Raw genomic sequence first — 15,794 nt, 5'->3', positions numbered from 1 at the left:
GTGTTATCACTCAGCCTTCTGAAATGTTTTGATATGGCTTTTCATTTTAGTTTGACCTTCTCTTTGGACCTAGTAATAGATTCAGCTGTTATTCTAGAGAGTTTCACCACAACAAACCATGTATTAAAAATGCACTTTTCTCATAGGTATTTGTTTGTAGCCTGAATTTTGCACATAGTTTTCTTTATATTTTTAAAAAAAACTCATGTTTTTAACTAGTACAATAAAATATAGCAGTAATAAAACCACAAACTGCTACAAAAGTGACATTGTTCATTAGAAATTCTCTTTGATTTTTTTGAAGATTGGAATTGATGCTGTGCTTGGTTGTGATATCCTTTGCAAGTACTCAGTATTTGGTGTTTAACTGAGCCATCTTTTTGATTATTATTCTTTTGAACACATTCGTAAAACTTGCTGTCTGTTCCTCTAGATTCATGTGCTGCCTTGTATAGTTTGCATTTAGACTTTATGTAGTTTCTTTGTACAAGCTTTCCTTTGAAATTCATCTATGTTGACTCTTCTGAAAAAATATGGGAAAATGTTTATGAACAGCTTTCAATCTGACAAAGTTTTTATGCACTAAAACCCAGTGAATGAATTTAAAAACAGCAAATCGCTATTGTTTCAATGTCCTGCCTTATGTAAATGAAATTCCTAAGCGACTTAATTTTGAAATGCTGTGGCTGATGATTGTTTGAAATTATTTTTTTAATATTTTTTGAAGAATTTTGTTAGTATGAGTTCCTGTTCAACCACTATTATTTTTTTTTGAGGCTTGAGCATTGATATATGTAGAAAGTATTTTACCATGCCCGTGACTCTTGCTATGAAATAAATGGAAGAACACCAAAGTAATATTTCAGCTTTCAGTAGGCATTATTGCACGGTATTTTACAGTGGAAGATCTCAGCAAAGTTGACCCTGTTGTTGCATCTATATTGTATATTACAGTGACATGGTATGTTATGGTACTACATTATGTGTGTCTGTGATTCTGACATGCAGGTCTCCTTCAAAAACTTGCACCAGGTCGGTTCTCAAAGGTCAGAACTTCAGTTCTCCTACTTATTTAGAACAAGCGAGATAAATAACTGGATTGAGGGAAAAGGATGCTGCAAAACCCAGGACCTTTCAGTAGGACAGAAGGAGATCTGAGGGAAACTAGCTAAAAGTTATTGAGAGGAGGGAGAGTCTGAACAGAATCTGCAATATAAATTTGTTTGGGCAGGGTATTTATTGCTTATTGTCACAAAGACAGCATGTGGAAGGAAGGAAGGAAAGGAGCAAGAAGTGATTATTTTGGGAGGACCAAAGGGTTCGTGGAAGCATGCTATTCAGTATTCAAGAGGGACGGGGTGGAGTGTCCATGTTAGCTGGCCAGCATCCAGGTATTGTTTGGACCAAAACTAAAAAGACTTCCTCTCTACTTCCAATCAGCAGAGCCCTGAAAATGAAGTTGGGAAAATGAAGTTCTGAGCCTGTTAGAGAGGCAGACAAAAGGAGGAATTCCAAAGAGGAATGGGAGCTTGAAGATAGATTGAGAAATAGATAGAAGATAGAGAAATTGAAGAGATTGACAAAGGGAAGGGTTTTAGAAGTGGGGGGGGGGGGGTGGGGTACAAAAAGTAAAGAAAAGGAGAAAGGAGCAAGCTGTATAAATCAAGGTTTTTGGGTTCACAAATAGAGCTTTTACATGTCTTATATCCTTAGCCTGCTGACATAGATAAAATTCAATGAGCGGAGTTTACTTGACAGTCAACAGAGTATGATAAAATCTCAGTAAGAAGGACCTTGAAAGCTGAGAGATCTATTTTTAAAAAATTCTAACTGTATTTGGGGACATATCAAAAAGATATTTCAAGAGATACTATGTTTATGCTAATAAATTGTAAATGAAAAACAATCAAGAAGAAAATGACAAGCTGTTTTTGAATTTTTCTCTTTTGACTCACAGAACTTAAACTCAGTAATTTCATAACCTTTTATTCTAGATCCTTTTTATTAACTTGGTTTTGTTTATAATTTAGGTAATGGTAATGTTGTTGAACATCTATCACCATGGTATAAAATGAAATTATATCTAGGTAAAATGCTCTCATGGTTACAGGAGAGGTATGAAAGGAACACTCAGTGATGTATTGTTTCTCACACCAAATGTGGAGGAGTCTTCTATTGTTATATGCTGAATGAAGCTAGAGTGTGGCATGCTTATGTCAATTCTCTTTTCATTTTTCTTGTGAACCTGCTTTTGTCAACCTTCCTCCTGTACCTTTAGCATCTCCAGTTGCATTTTCACAGAGGTACTCAAGACAAACCATGAATTTTCTCACAGGTATTTGCGCAGTGCTGAAGTGCCTTGTATGAATCAGTCACAATACGAAGTTGTTTCTGTTCATTCTCTTTTCTAAAGACAGAAACCATCCTAATCATGTTACTTTCCAAGGAAAATGTGTGTTGCCTATTGAAAAAATGCTTGGGGGAATGAGGGTAGTAGTTGACTGCTGCTTATGTTGGTACCATGAAAGTGTATCTCAAGATTTCTTGCTGTTCCTGGGGCATGTACTAGGAAATGTTTGCCTCAGTATTCATTCATATTGGAAACTAATGAAGGATACTCCAGCAGCACTTCTCTTGTGTGTTGTAAACATTCTTTTGATAAGCTTTTTAGGAGTCTGAATGAGATGTTTGGTATGCATCCTTATACTGACAGCATTATAAATATTGCATTTCTGACCTTCAGATTTTCTCTTTTGATCTCTGGTTAAATGATATATTTGCCAGTCTGACACTGCTGACATTCTGTCTGTTTGGTCTAGCATTGTTATGGCATGATTCCTTGTGATCCCATTGTCATGGGAGTGATATATCTCAAATGATGAATATACTTTGAAGCAATGTGTGGAATAAACACACTGGCTAAACTGCATTTGCAAGAAGAGTTTTTATTTTAAAATGCCCACTTCAGTCTACAGTATAAATTATTTGCCTAACATTGATGTATTTAACACTGCTGTTCTATCAGACAGTATAAAGGAGGATAAGCTGCAATTTGGGTGGATACTAAGTGTCTAAATTATGGTTTTAAGCAGATTTCCCCTTACTTTTGTTTTTCCTTGCACTGAATTGGGCAAATCTGCATTTTCAAGACAAACTGTAGTAGAAATAGAAGCTCCCTGCTTTCCCTCAGTGGTGAATGCTTCACTTCTCTAGAAATATTCTCTTCTCTAGAACTGGTAAATATTAACTTCACTTCTAGAGAAGTGAACCATAAACCACAGGAAGTGAGAAAGAGAAGAAATCAACCCAAAAATTTGCACTCTACTATTGAGTTTTCCTTATGCTTCTTTTAGGTTTTTGAACACCTCAAAAGCAGTCCTACCTTAAAATTCCATGCCTGTTTTCAAAAGTTGATTGGAGGTATGATGTGAATAAAAACTTGATAGTGTTACCTGCATTCCTGTTAAATTGAAGTCTGTTTAGATTCAAGTATTTTATGAAAAGTCAGTGAGTCATTTTTTTTTATGCATAACCTTCATGTCCTTGTTCCTTTGTTATTAAAATGAAATGAGAACTTTAAAAAAAAAGTTGACAATAAATGTCAGGCTGATAAAAACCTCACCACTGACCTTCAAAGGAATGAGATTTGACTATGATATGGTTATCCACTGAGGCCAGAAGTTACAAATCAGATGATGCAATGATGACTTTCATCCTCTGGAACGTACATGTTCTGCATAACATCCCATGCCTCATTTGTCACCTCTTTTCCACTGTCCAGAGCATGATCTATTATTTCTGCCTGCAATTTTGCATCTCTCCATTGCTGGCAGACTGCAGCAGACAACTGAATTCCCTGGCAGTTCTCTGCTCTGGGTCAGCTGTGCCCCAGTTCATAATACTTCATGTACTGTGCTGTATATGTGATTGGCACATACGAGTGCAAAATCTATGGGTACCTACACTAGCCCTGTATCAACAAAATGAATTGGAATGGCTCACAGCTTATAACAGATTAGGAGTTATTTAATGTCCTAGTAAAATTGCTTTTAAATGTATTCATCTCCACTCTTTCCTGTGGATTAGGGTGGCTGACCTTTAGTTGGAATTTCAGGCACAGAAATAATTTTGTTTGGAGTTAGTATTCTGTCAGTGTGTCCTGCAGGCACTCTGATCCAGTGTCTCTGTTGCATCACTGCCATGATGCCATCAGTCACCGGCCAGTCTGGCTTTTGAATTGCTACTGACTGTTTGCAGAATGCTGATATCAGCTTCAGTCATGTCTTTTTTTCTGGTGTTAAGGTAATCTCAGTAACATGTAAGGGACAACTATCAAGTAATTTTCAGGTTGCACCTGGAAAGTCTCATAACCACTGACTCATTAAATAATTTCTTTTTTTACTGAGGATCTTGCTCACCTCTTTTCCCCCATAACTTTATCTGTCAAGACTTCATAAATAATTGCAGTTCCAAAAGGAAGCTTGAATTGAGGTATTGAAATATTTAAGTGTCTTAAGAACTGAGGTTCTGCTCTGGATCGACTGAACTCGGGAACTTCATGATACTATAAATATTTATTTTCATTTTCCCTTTTGTTCTCATAACAGATGAATTGACTCATCTCTCTTAACTCTTGCTGTTTCTCACAGCATGCAAACTGCTGTGAAGTCAACACTTTCTGTAGGAGCAGAACAACAGGAGAGAAAGGCCAGAAAGAATGCAGTATTTTTGGTGAGGGTTTTCTTAGATCAGTCTCCTTCAGATTTTTTATCTGTATCCCAGGAAACCTGAGAGCCCCGATACTTGCTTGTCAAACTAAATAAACTGAAACACCTCTGCTGCACAAGTACGGTTAAGAATCTCTAAGAAGGTGAGGAACATCCTAGGAGGGATATGGTGACCAGCTATGGCTGAAAGATTGGCTTCCACCCTGCTACCCATACAAATCAGATTGAAAAAAAGACCAGACCCTTCTGTTTGATGTGAACCAATATATTAATTCATAAGGATTGCCTTCCTGCCTCCTACTTTTTTCCCCCTGAGTTTCTGTCAATTTGTTTGCTTTTAGATTACAAACTGCCTGTGGGAGTGGAATGTTTCTCCCTTCTTGAAAGATTAGAGACACCTCAAAAACAAGGTGATTCTGTTGTGGGAAAGCATCTTTCTGTGTCTGTTCACCCTGTCCGAAAGACAGAGCTTTCATATTTATTGTGTTTAATTCTCTAACAAAAGCATCCTTACCTGTACTGCCTATAACTAGTAAGAAAATACATTTACAATTAGTTCCCACTATGAACTCCAGTTTTAAAATCTGAAAAGTATTTTGTGCAACTGCATATAGAAGAATCTTAGAACATCTACCTTAAAAAAGAAGATTCTGTTCAAATACAATCACTCTCAGAGCAAAGTTGAAATTTAGCATTTCATATAAAATTTCAGTGCTATTAGATTGCTTCATAATAGTAGAATTTAGGAGAAATGTTGAATAACCCTCTCTGTTTCAAAATGTATAACCTCCTTTAAGACTTAGTTGTAAAATTTTTGCCTAATAGAGGAACTTTGGTTTTTGGATTTAACATTATTTGGAAACTTGAAAAGCAAAATCAAGTAAACTTCTTGAATGGAGATGACACCACCCCCTTTGTTCATCAGGGAGCTGAAAATAGTACTGGGAACTATTTGTCAAATGTTATATGAAGTTTCAGTATTGAAGCTTTATTTTTTATGAGAGGATTTTAAAAGGTTTTTGCCAAGTTCCCTAGTTGATTTTATCCTTTGTATTGCCTGCACTCTTTGTGTGTTCTAATAAATGTTCTAAACATTTTTGTTTTTTTGCATGAACTCCCACAATATGCTGCAGAAAGTTGTTAATCTGATTATTTTGTTTAGGTATCTAAATTGCAAATCCATTGCAGATAAACCCATTCATTTTTATAAATAGAATAAACAAAGATAAAAGCACTTTCAGAAAGGATGCCTTGTAGTGAACTGTTTTATTAGATTGATCCCAGAACCACTCAGTTAAAAGTTCAGGGAGAAGAACTTCAATCAAATGAAGCGCTGTTTATTTCCAGAGAGGATCTTAATCCTCAATGCCCTTTGCTTAATGTTACAGGATCTTCTGGGGGAAGTTAGTGCTTGCTGTTCTGTGAAGTTGCCAGCTGAATTCTGAAGACTTTGCAAGAGAACAGAGCACTTGGCTGGACTGACACAGCACAAAGGAAGTGAAATTATATCAGTGTTAATGAATGTTTTTTCAGTACATTTTGAGAAGATGAATTGGTGTTAAAAAGAAGTTAAGAGGATTGATGGTAACTAGGCATTTTACTGTTTGAATAACATTTCAGATTAAAAATATCAACACACTTTCTCCTCCTCAAGCACGATGAGTAAGCACATAGTAGAACAAGGAATGTGTACTAACATGAGCTGCACTGAGGAATAAGCTATTGCAAGCAGTTATAGCTGGTGAAAGACCCTGTGTGTTTTGTGTTTTCAATCAGTAATAAGGTGAAAACAGAAACCAGGAAAGGTTTTCTCTATGTTGAAAGGCGTTTTAAGTTTCAGAAAGGCATTTTAAGATGAATAGATTTTAAACTAGGGCAGTTGATCTTATATAAGGTCTAACTAGTAAAGCTTTCTTCTAAAAGATTATCACAGTGAAGTTGCAAATCCATTTTGAAATAGACTGCTTGACTTGAAGAACGGGTAGTGAACCTGGAGGTGGAAGTTATTCTAACCAAACGTACACAGAGTAGGTACCAGTGGCCACATACACATACTGTAGAGTTTCTTCCATTTCTTCAGGAAAATGTAGTGAATACCATTTTAACTACATTTCATTTCACTGTTCTACATTTGGGTCTTACAGGATTAACAAATATGACTTCAAATAAGTCACTGCAGTGGCAAATCTCCTATTAACAATGCTTAGATGTATTTATTGTCCAGGGCAAATTCCAATAAGGACAAAACACTAGTCAGCAAATCCTGATTTAATCAATTGTCTTCCTATATATTTATTCTGAAAATTAATAATGATGGTCAAAAACATCTTTCTAAGCAAAACAATGAATGACAATTTGCAGTTGCAAAAATCTGTTCTCAGAGACTTAGTGAAATGAAACAGTTTTTATGGGTTGTAATACTCTAGACCTATCTTAACTCTGTTGCTATATATACAGTGCATGTAGGAGGTAGTAGCATTTAGTTAAGAGAAATACAAAGCACTGTAATGTCATGTTGTAGCAGCCCATAAGGGGGAGTGTTCAACTGCATTGTATCCTTAGAGTTCAGGAACAGAGGAAGAAGGAGATCTAATGCAAGGGGGTTGATCTCCTGTTGACAGTGAAAAGTAATATCCTAAACGAAGAGTTCGGCAATTCTTTAGACTCAAAATAATTTTCACCCCATGCATGCATAAAATCAAATAGCAAATGTCTTACTGAACCAGAACCAGTATAATTAGTTTTCAAAAATGGATGTGTTTTTGTTGTTGTTGTTACTTGGAATAGTTTCTTAATTTATTTGACTGGATGGTTAATTTATTAAAAGTTAAACTGTAATATTTATACACACAAAATTACTTTTTCATTTTCTTTCCCATATTCATGCAGGTTTTACCTGTAATTTCACCCCAGGTAATTGATGTACTACTTTCATGTTGATGTTTACAAAAGGACCTTTTATTGTTACTGCTGTAACTGAGATAGGAATCTAGCCCACAGTACACATTCATGCATGAGACATTTGCAGCTGTCAGGGTTGGCAGCTCATTGGCTTGTTTTGAGATCTGTGGATAAAACCCAGTGCAGATTAATGACAAGATACAGGATTTTTTTTTTTTTTTTGATAACTGACACTTGGTATCAAGGGCGCTTAACATGACAGTTGACTATTAGGATATCCTGGAAAATTTTGTGTGCAAGTCAATACAGTAATACTATGCTTTGGAAAGAAAATGCTATACTTTGCCTTTTATTTGGGAATCTCCATGTTCTTGTTAAATGCTATTTACACAATCTAAGCAAGTCATAATTACCAAAGCTAGACAGAATTCTTAATGTTCCTGTGTTTGCTAGCAGTGAAAATATAAAAATACAGAATTTTTTGCTGTACTAGTGTACATCAACCTCTCCCTGAACCTTTATAAGCAAAATATTGTGCTAATTCTAGCAAATATTTTCAAATTCATTTTTATTTCAACCACCATAAGAAAGGGAGATAAGTGTTAAAGTTTCACCTTCTTTTTTGTCTGCCAGGGCTGATGTTGCCCATGAGCATACATCACCTTGTAAATGAAAACTGTTATGGTATGTCAAGTTCTGACTTTGATACACTTTCTGGTGAGCAGATGTTTGCTGATTATATAACTTCAGGACTTAATGTTTGCTCAGTTTGAAATGAGCTCTTTAGTAAAGACTTTATTTGAAGATGATCTACAGTCATTGATTGTAAGCCTAATGGATTTTCTCTCCATTTTTGGATTGATTAAACAGTGATTTCTGAGTTAGATATTTGGGAAGAAGTGATATTGAACATACACATTTCATGTATGTTTTGATGCTTTAGTAAGCTGAGTTCAAGAAGTGTGTCAACAGTAATTGGAAATAATTCCTTTATCTCTATCAAACCATCTCTGAAAATGGCAAAAAATACTGAAATTTGTCTTAATGAGCCAGAGTTGATAGTTTCATTTTTTGAAAGGATTACTATTTCTTGAAATAAGTTTGTGTTTAGAGGAAACAAGGAATGTGTTCTCAGTCTGGAACAGTAATTACCGCTCCTTTCTCAGGGGAACAATTTGAATATTTGACGTTCCTTCCCTTCCCCAGCAAAAACAGTGATCACAAGAACAGGAATTTTAGCTGAGCTGTTCTTAGCACAGAATTCTCCTCATGTAGCAGTGTCATCCCTTTGTGTTGAAGTAATTAATCTAAATTGTTCACTGAACAATTCCTTCTCCATTTCAGTTTACTGTTCAACTATTTCTGGATAAAATTTTGCTAGACATAACACTGGAATATGTCTTTAAAAATGATTAATTGTCATTTTATGGACAGTATTATCTGCTTACATGTTTCAATTAAATTTATGAGATTAGAAGAATTTATATTTAGAACAAATCACATGAAGAATGAAATTTAACCTCAATGGATAGAACCAAAGTTGATGTGAGGGATCATTGGGGTCATATGTGCAGTGAGCCTGGACTTGTCATGCCTTAAAGAGGCATGTATCATATTCAACCATTATGCAAAACATTAGGGTATAATGTGCTCTCCTGGAAGGTATAGCAATAAGCAGCTGGATAGCAAGAAAATGTATCTCTGGTTAATGTACTCCCTCACCCCCTGAATCCTGCAGGAAAAGTCACTGTCCTGAATCTTTGTTGATTCATGACTGCTGTCTCTAATAAATTTGCATCAGCTGAATGATAAACATTTTCAACTTTGAGCATTTGACCTACTCAACACAGACAAAATGTTTTTAACATTCATAGAAGTGAAGTGTATATGTGTGAATGCACCAGTATGCAAGTTAAAAGCACGTTTCTTCTGCACCAGTTGTAAAGGGCACCACTGTTCCCTAGATCCTACTGAAAACTTGTTTACTTATTTAGGCTTTTGAAAAGCTTAGACAAGTCTCAATGAAACACAAGTTTTTTCCTTGCCATCTATTCAAGTTTCAGTCATACTAGCTGAAGCAGAAATAATCCAGAAGCTGGCTTTAAACCAGGAATGAAAATGAAAATTACTCAGTGTAGAAATCATAACACTTGCCTTTAACTTCTTCATGAAGTTTTCAAAGAGATTTGTAAATTCATGGGTGTTAAGGCTGCAAATGACTAACAGTCATTATGGAATGTGACCTGTTGCATAACAGAAATTGATTGATATAAAAAATCTGCTTGTTTTATATCTTGTGACTGTGATTGAACTAAAAAATATACTTCATAAAAATATTCAATTTGGTTAAAGAGTTTCCAGTATTTGAAAATTTGCCACCAGTGCATCTGCACAGAAGTTGAAAGTGAATGAATCACATATGCCATGTTTTTCTGGTGAGAGCTTGAATTTATCAAGATAACTGCATATTGCATCACATCAGTCTAAATATATCTGAGTATATCTCATTAGGGCTTGTCCTGAAGTGTCAAAATATGACTATTAAAAACCAAGATTATAGTTGAAATGTCTGCAACTTATTTAAACAAGTGCATATGTTTAAAAAGCCCAAACCATAGTCAACCCCCACCACAAACACTCTTCAGTACTGTTACCAAAATCTAACAAAAGCCAGAGATCCAACACATAAGATATTTAACTCATAAGACATTAAACTGATGACTCTGGGATTCATTTTCTTATGCTTGTACAGGACTCAGTGTTTACAGGACTTAGATAAACCAGTAAATGTCACCAGCAGAATAAGGTGACTTTTTTTTTTCTTTTTCCTTCTCATTTGAAAATGATATTTTACAATAAAAATAGCCCTAAAATTAAAAAATAAAATAAGGAATTAGGACAATAAATATTTTGAAATTGCTTTATGTTGCCTGGTTTCACATGAAGTGAAACATTATTTGACCTAAGCTGAATATGGGTTATTCTTGGATAATAGATACAAGGAGTTTAATTTTTGGTTGAATGAACACTTTTAATCAGAGAGAAACATTTTGGTTTCATTTTATGGTCAGTGTCTTGCCTTTTCCAATCAATCAAGTATTTCTTTCAACAGTTGTTCGGCAAGTGAACCAACCCCACTTCCTTTACCTGCTCACACTTCTTCTCCATGTGCTTCTTTGCATTCAGTGTAAAGCATTATCCACATGAATTCACTAATTTGACCAAGAACTATACTTAATTAGAGTCCTTGTATGATCACTTTACAGGATAAAGAGAAGAAAGAAGATTGAATAGAAAAGATGTGCAACAGCTTGGCTTAGAGTTCTGCAGCAGGAAAATATTTCTTGTATGACCACAAAACCAGGCCAGGTGGCTTCTTCTGAATTAGGTCTGACTCCAGTCTGTTGAACACTGTCAGCCCAAACACAGCTGTTGCCTCCCCAAACCTAAAATCCTTATATGAGCAGGATGGTTTCTTTACTTGCACAGTAACTAATTGATCCTAAATCCATTAGGTAATGTGGATATATAATCCCAGCAATCCTGACTCCTCCTATCTTAACATTTTCCATATGCCTGAAATTGCTGGCCCTGTAGTACTTTTAGGCCATGGGAACCTATTGAATTCAATGCTTAGCACTAGTGAACTTGGAGCTCTAAAGATTTATCTTGTTTATTAATATTCAGAAGTGATTCCTTTTAGCCAAAATCCAAGCACAGTTTTCAGACCCTTGCTCACATCTGTGCTCAATCAATCTTCTCATTTCTAGGCTTAGTCTAAAAGACAGACAAATGAGCTTTTTTTCCTTTGAACCTAATAATTGTCCTTACCTAGTTGTTAATATGGCGATCTTGTGTCACACAGCAGAAAAAGACTGAAAAGCAGTGATCTAAATGGAAGGTGAATGAGTTTGGAGCTTCTAGTCACTTATGAAAAAGAAAGCCTGAAGTGTTCCAGGTATGCTGCTGAAGGTTACGCATGTGCCTAGTTTGAAATGTGAGGGAGGGGAATAGTACTTGAATGACTACTTTTCAGGCATATTCAGCATGAATTAGGGTGCAAAGTGATATATCTATAGCTAATCTATATCTATCTGTTCAGGTGTGTCCAGTTTATTTGTAGTACTGAAGCAATCTCAACAACGTTGAGTGTTTTGAATGTATCCATTTAAATAGATGTCAATTACATGTGGCTTCTTGGGAAATACAGACACAGGACAGACCTTCAGTCATTGCTGTTATGAAAAAGTAGTTTCAAACTTGCCAAGAGAAGAGCCTGAGTGATCATTGTTTTGGTGTATTGTTAAAATCTTTCTTGCTTCCTCTGGAGATAATTGAGGAGGCTCTACAGCCTTTCTTAAAAGTGGTTCATAAAGTGACTTGCTCTACTTTATATGAAATGCCTTCTCAGCTGGATCTTCTAACCTCAGGTTGCTTAGGCTTTGCAAGGGCAAGGTTTTTAAAATTTTCCTGGATGGTTTGTGGAGTCAGATGCAGCAGTCAACTTCTTTTGGCTCAGACATTTTGAAGAAAGTCTGAGCTGTAAGTTTTGATGTCAAATGTACAGTAGTGTGAATGACAAAGTAGTAATAAATTGTAACTTCATGTGTTGTGTACTGTGTATTTAGTAGTTTTATTTTACAAATTTACTTTTCCATTATTTTCCTAATGGTTTTACTTAGTGAATGTGCTATATTCCTGTGCCAAGCTGTTGTAACATACCTTTGAGAATCTGTTATGAATGCAGATACATAAAGTACAACTGGCATGTAGAAGTATTGCCAATAGTTACTTCTTTCCTTCTTTGTCCTTTGAAAGAGTTTCCCTTAATTTCTCCCCCTCACCTTTACCCTTTTGTGTTGTACTGCTGCTTGTTTACACTGGTATTTGTGCTGTAACCTGCTTGTGGGTAGTGCAGCTGTGGAGGTGACATGAGGTGACCCTGTTGTGGTTTGCTGTGAAGCAGAGGGAGCATGTGTGATGGCTTCCTAGCATACCACAAAAGCTGCTGGGTTTGTGTTTTGTTGTCTCATGATTTTGACCAGAGAGCAGTGATGAGAATATGTCTGAATGGTTGCTAAAAGTGAAGAATGTTACTTCCTCTGATATATTCTCCCTGAAATGTGAGTTTATTTTTAATCCCTCTGAGAAACATTCACTCTTACAGTCCTATTTAGGATATTTCTTTAACCTCCCTTTGCCATTATTCATTAAAAAATATTTAAGTTCGGTTCCTTTCATCACGCTGCTTACAACCAGAACAGTAATAGTTGAAAAAAGTTGATCTGAACACCTTTTTTCCCAGCCATCTGAGCAAAATTGCCCACAACTGTGTGCCCTCTTTGACCCCTGTCACATGTGTGTCCCCACCCCACCCTCTCTCCTTGTCTTTAAAACTTGTACAATGTGTAGGAAAGGATCAAGAAGATATTTTTACTCACATAACCTGTACACAAGTGAAATAAGGAGCCAGCAATGCACCGAGTCTGTATAAAAGGAAAGATATACCGTACATATAATTACTTGTGACAAGGAATTTTCTGGATCTACTGAAGTATGAAAATATGCATGGATTTTTCCCTCTGCTGGTTGTGCCGTATGGCACATTTTGTACTTTATTAGCTGCCTACACAAGATAATGGAATGATCAGATTTGCTGTAGATACAAACCCATACTGTTAGCAAAATATAATTTTATCGATGTTAACTGCATGGTTCAGTGATTATAATACATGCATACACACACCCCTTCCTCACAGTTCTTTAATTAAACTATATCATGTCCCATTTTGTTTACTTAAAATTTCATTACTCAGAAGAAACATCTTGGATTGCTTTCCCATATATTAAAAGGCATGATTGTGTCTTATATCATTATTTTAGCAGTTGAGTAGTATTGAGTCTCCTTCTCTACACACTTCTTGACATTGTTTTGATATGTATTTACTCACAGCTGTCAAAGCTGTATGGCTTTGGCTTCCTTGTTCTTTCAAGGTCTTTATCCAGTAACTCTGCATGTTATGTTGAGATATCCAGGTGTTTGGTGTGATGAGTCTGTAGAGGACAGGCTGTTAGGTAAGGCCATAAGAGTGAAAAAAGCTGTTTTCCTCAGTGCCTCATGTGAGTAACTTGGTGGTTTGGCCTAAATATATACAGGAGATTTTCTCCAAATTCTATTGTAGTCAGTTGCTTTGGACAGTGAAAGTTTGAGTGGTAGGTGGGTGTGTCTTCTCTGGTGTTTGACTCAACCTTGCAGGAAAGCAGCTCAGAGTAACAGGAGATGAGCTGTTTTTTGAAAAGATGTATGTACTTGTCAAAATATTATTTCTTGGCTATATAATAATTTTGGTATTTACTGGTATGTGCTGTCCATAACCACAGCACTGTCTCAGAATTTAAGCCTTTCTCTCCTCTAACTTTGCCCTGATTTTACAACTTTATAAAATATCACAGTTGCACAGACAAGTTTAGCCCCTCTTTTGTTTTTCATATTTGTATGGATGACATTTTGAATTCTAGTGCATTGTAAACCTCATAATGATCTGCCAACAGCAAAAGAAAACTGTGATATTGAGTTGTGTCCTTAATAACATCCCAAAGTGCAAGGTGACTAAAAATAGCATATATTTTCTAAATTGTAATAGAGCAGCATTTTCAAATATATTTACCTGCTTTATATCCTTCCTGCTGTCATGCTCATAATACACAATAACGAGTTTAGCACAGGAGCAGAAAAGCAGAAGGATATAGGAAAACGTATGGGAAGGAAGACATTGAAATTTTCTGGTGAAATTCTTTTTTATGGTGTGTTCTTTTGATTTGTCACTTAAATATTGAATTACTAGCTTGATTAGTAGTTATGTTGACAGTATGTTGAATCTGACTTTTATGTTGAAGACTAACTTCCATTTCTTAAAACTGAATCCTCCCTGCTTCAGAAAACACAGGAATGAAGAGTAAAGTTCATAACCTAACTACCTCAGTTAGTTGCAATTGTAATATGTGTCTTTGAAAAGTATAAAAATGTGTCAAAGCTTGTGGTGGAATTTTCTAATAAACAAGTGGTCATCATAAAATAATGACATGAGACTTACACCTATCATTTAGAGTCAGAAAGATGACTCTAAGGGCAGCCTTTTAAAAAATGTTTTACAGACAGTGCTTTTTTAAAATAAAGATTGACCAACACATGTTCGTTGCTAAGTAAACATGCAATGCTAGACTGGAACACGGTTTCTAGGGGCTATTGCAACTGTAAATTGACTTAGTAATATGGAGTTTTCTGCAAGATGAAACAATGGAAGCAAAACTTGAGACAGCCTGGAAAAGAATGACTCATAGCTTGGAGAAGTAATTTTTTATGTAGTTGGAAATAAATTAGCCTTCACTGTAGTTAAGGTAGAGCCAACAAATCCACACTGCGAAATAAAAACCGTGTAGATATTTTGTGATAGTCCAGACAGTAGCCAGATTATTAGGTGAAGTCAGTAAGAAATGGAAAGTATGCTTTTTGTGGAAAGTGTGTCAAGTGCTGTTTTGTGTTAAAAAAAATCCTGCTGCCTGATGCTAAAATTTTCTGCTATGAATTAATTACCCAGCTAGGTTACTTCTGCTGTAATTAGTTCTGCATTAGTGGAACACTGCACCTAAATAAATTAAAAAGGTGAGAATTCTGCTTCATACCACTCTGCTTTTCAGCTTCCTTCAGTTCAAATTTCTAGGATTAAAAAAAAAAAATCAGCTTCTAATTGATTTTTCCTTCACCTGCAAAATTCACAAAATGTCACTTGCATGAACATCTGTTTTGTTTTTGCTCTGTACATAACACAAAGGTGTGTCTAATCCTCACCAACAATTCCTTCAGCTTCTCTGATGCTGGCTCTGACTTTTTCCTACAGCTTATTTCAGTGAAGTGTGCAGAAAGGGCTCTGTCTGGACTCACCATGCTGTTAGGTATTACCTGTTGCTTTTGCTCAATGGCCAAAAATTGAGATAAAATTTATCTTGGTTTGACTTGCATAAACTACTCTTAAGAAGGGTTTTTTTATAGTATTATTCATAGTATTTTCTTCCCTTTGCAACAGCATTATCTATGGTACTTACTCTTACTTCTCTCTTTTATATTATTTGGTCAGATTATCTCCTGATCTTGATGGTTTGGGAACT

The sequence above is a fragment of the Cinclus cinclus genome, chromosome 7 (genome assembly GCF_963662255.1).
Source record: "Cinclus cinclus chromosome 7, bCinCin1.1, whole genome shotgun sequence".
NCBI lineage: Eukaryota > Metazoa > Chordata > Aves > Passeriformes > Cinclidae > Cinclus > Cinclus cinclus.
The sequence above is the reverse complement of the archived record's forward strand: the minus strand, read 5'-3'. Positions refer to the sequence as shown.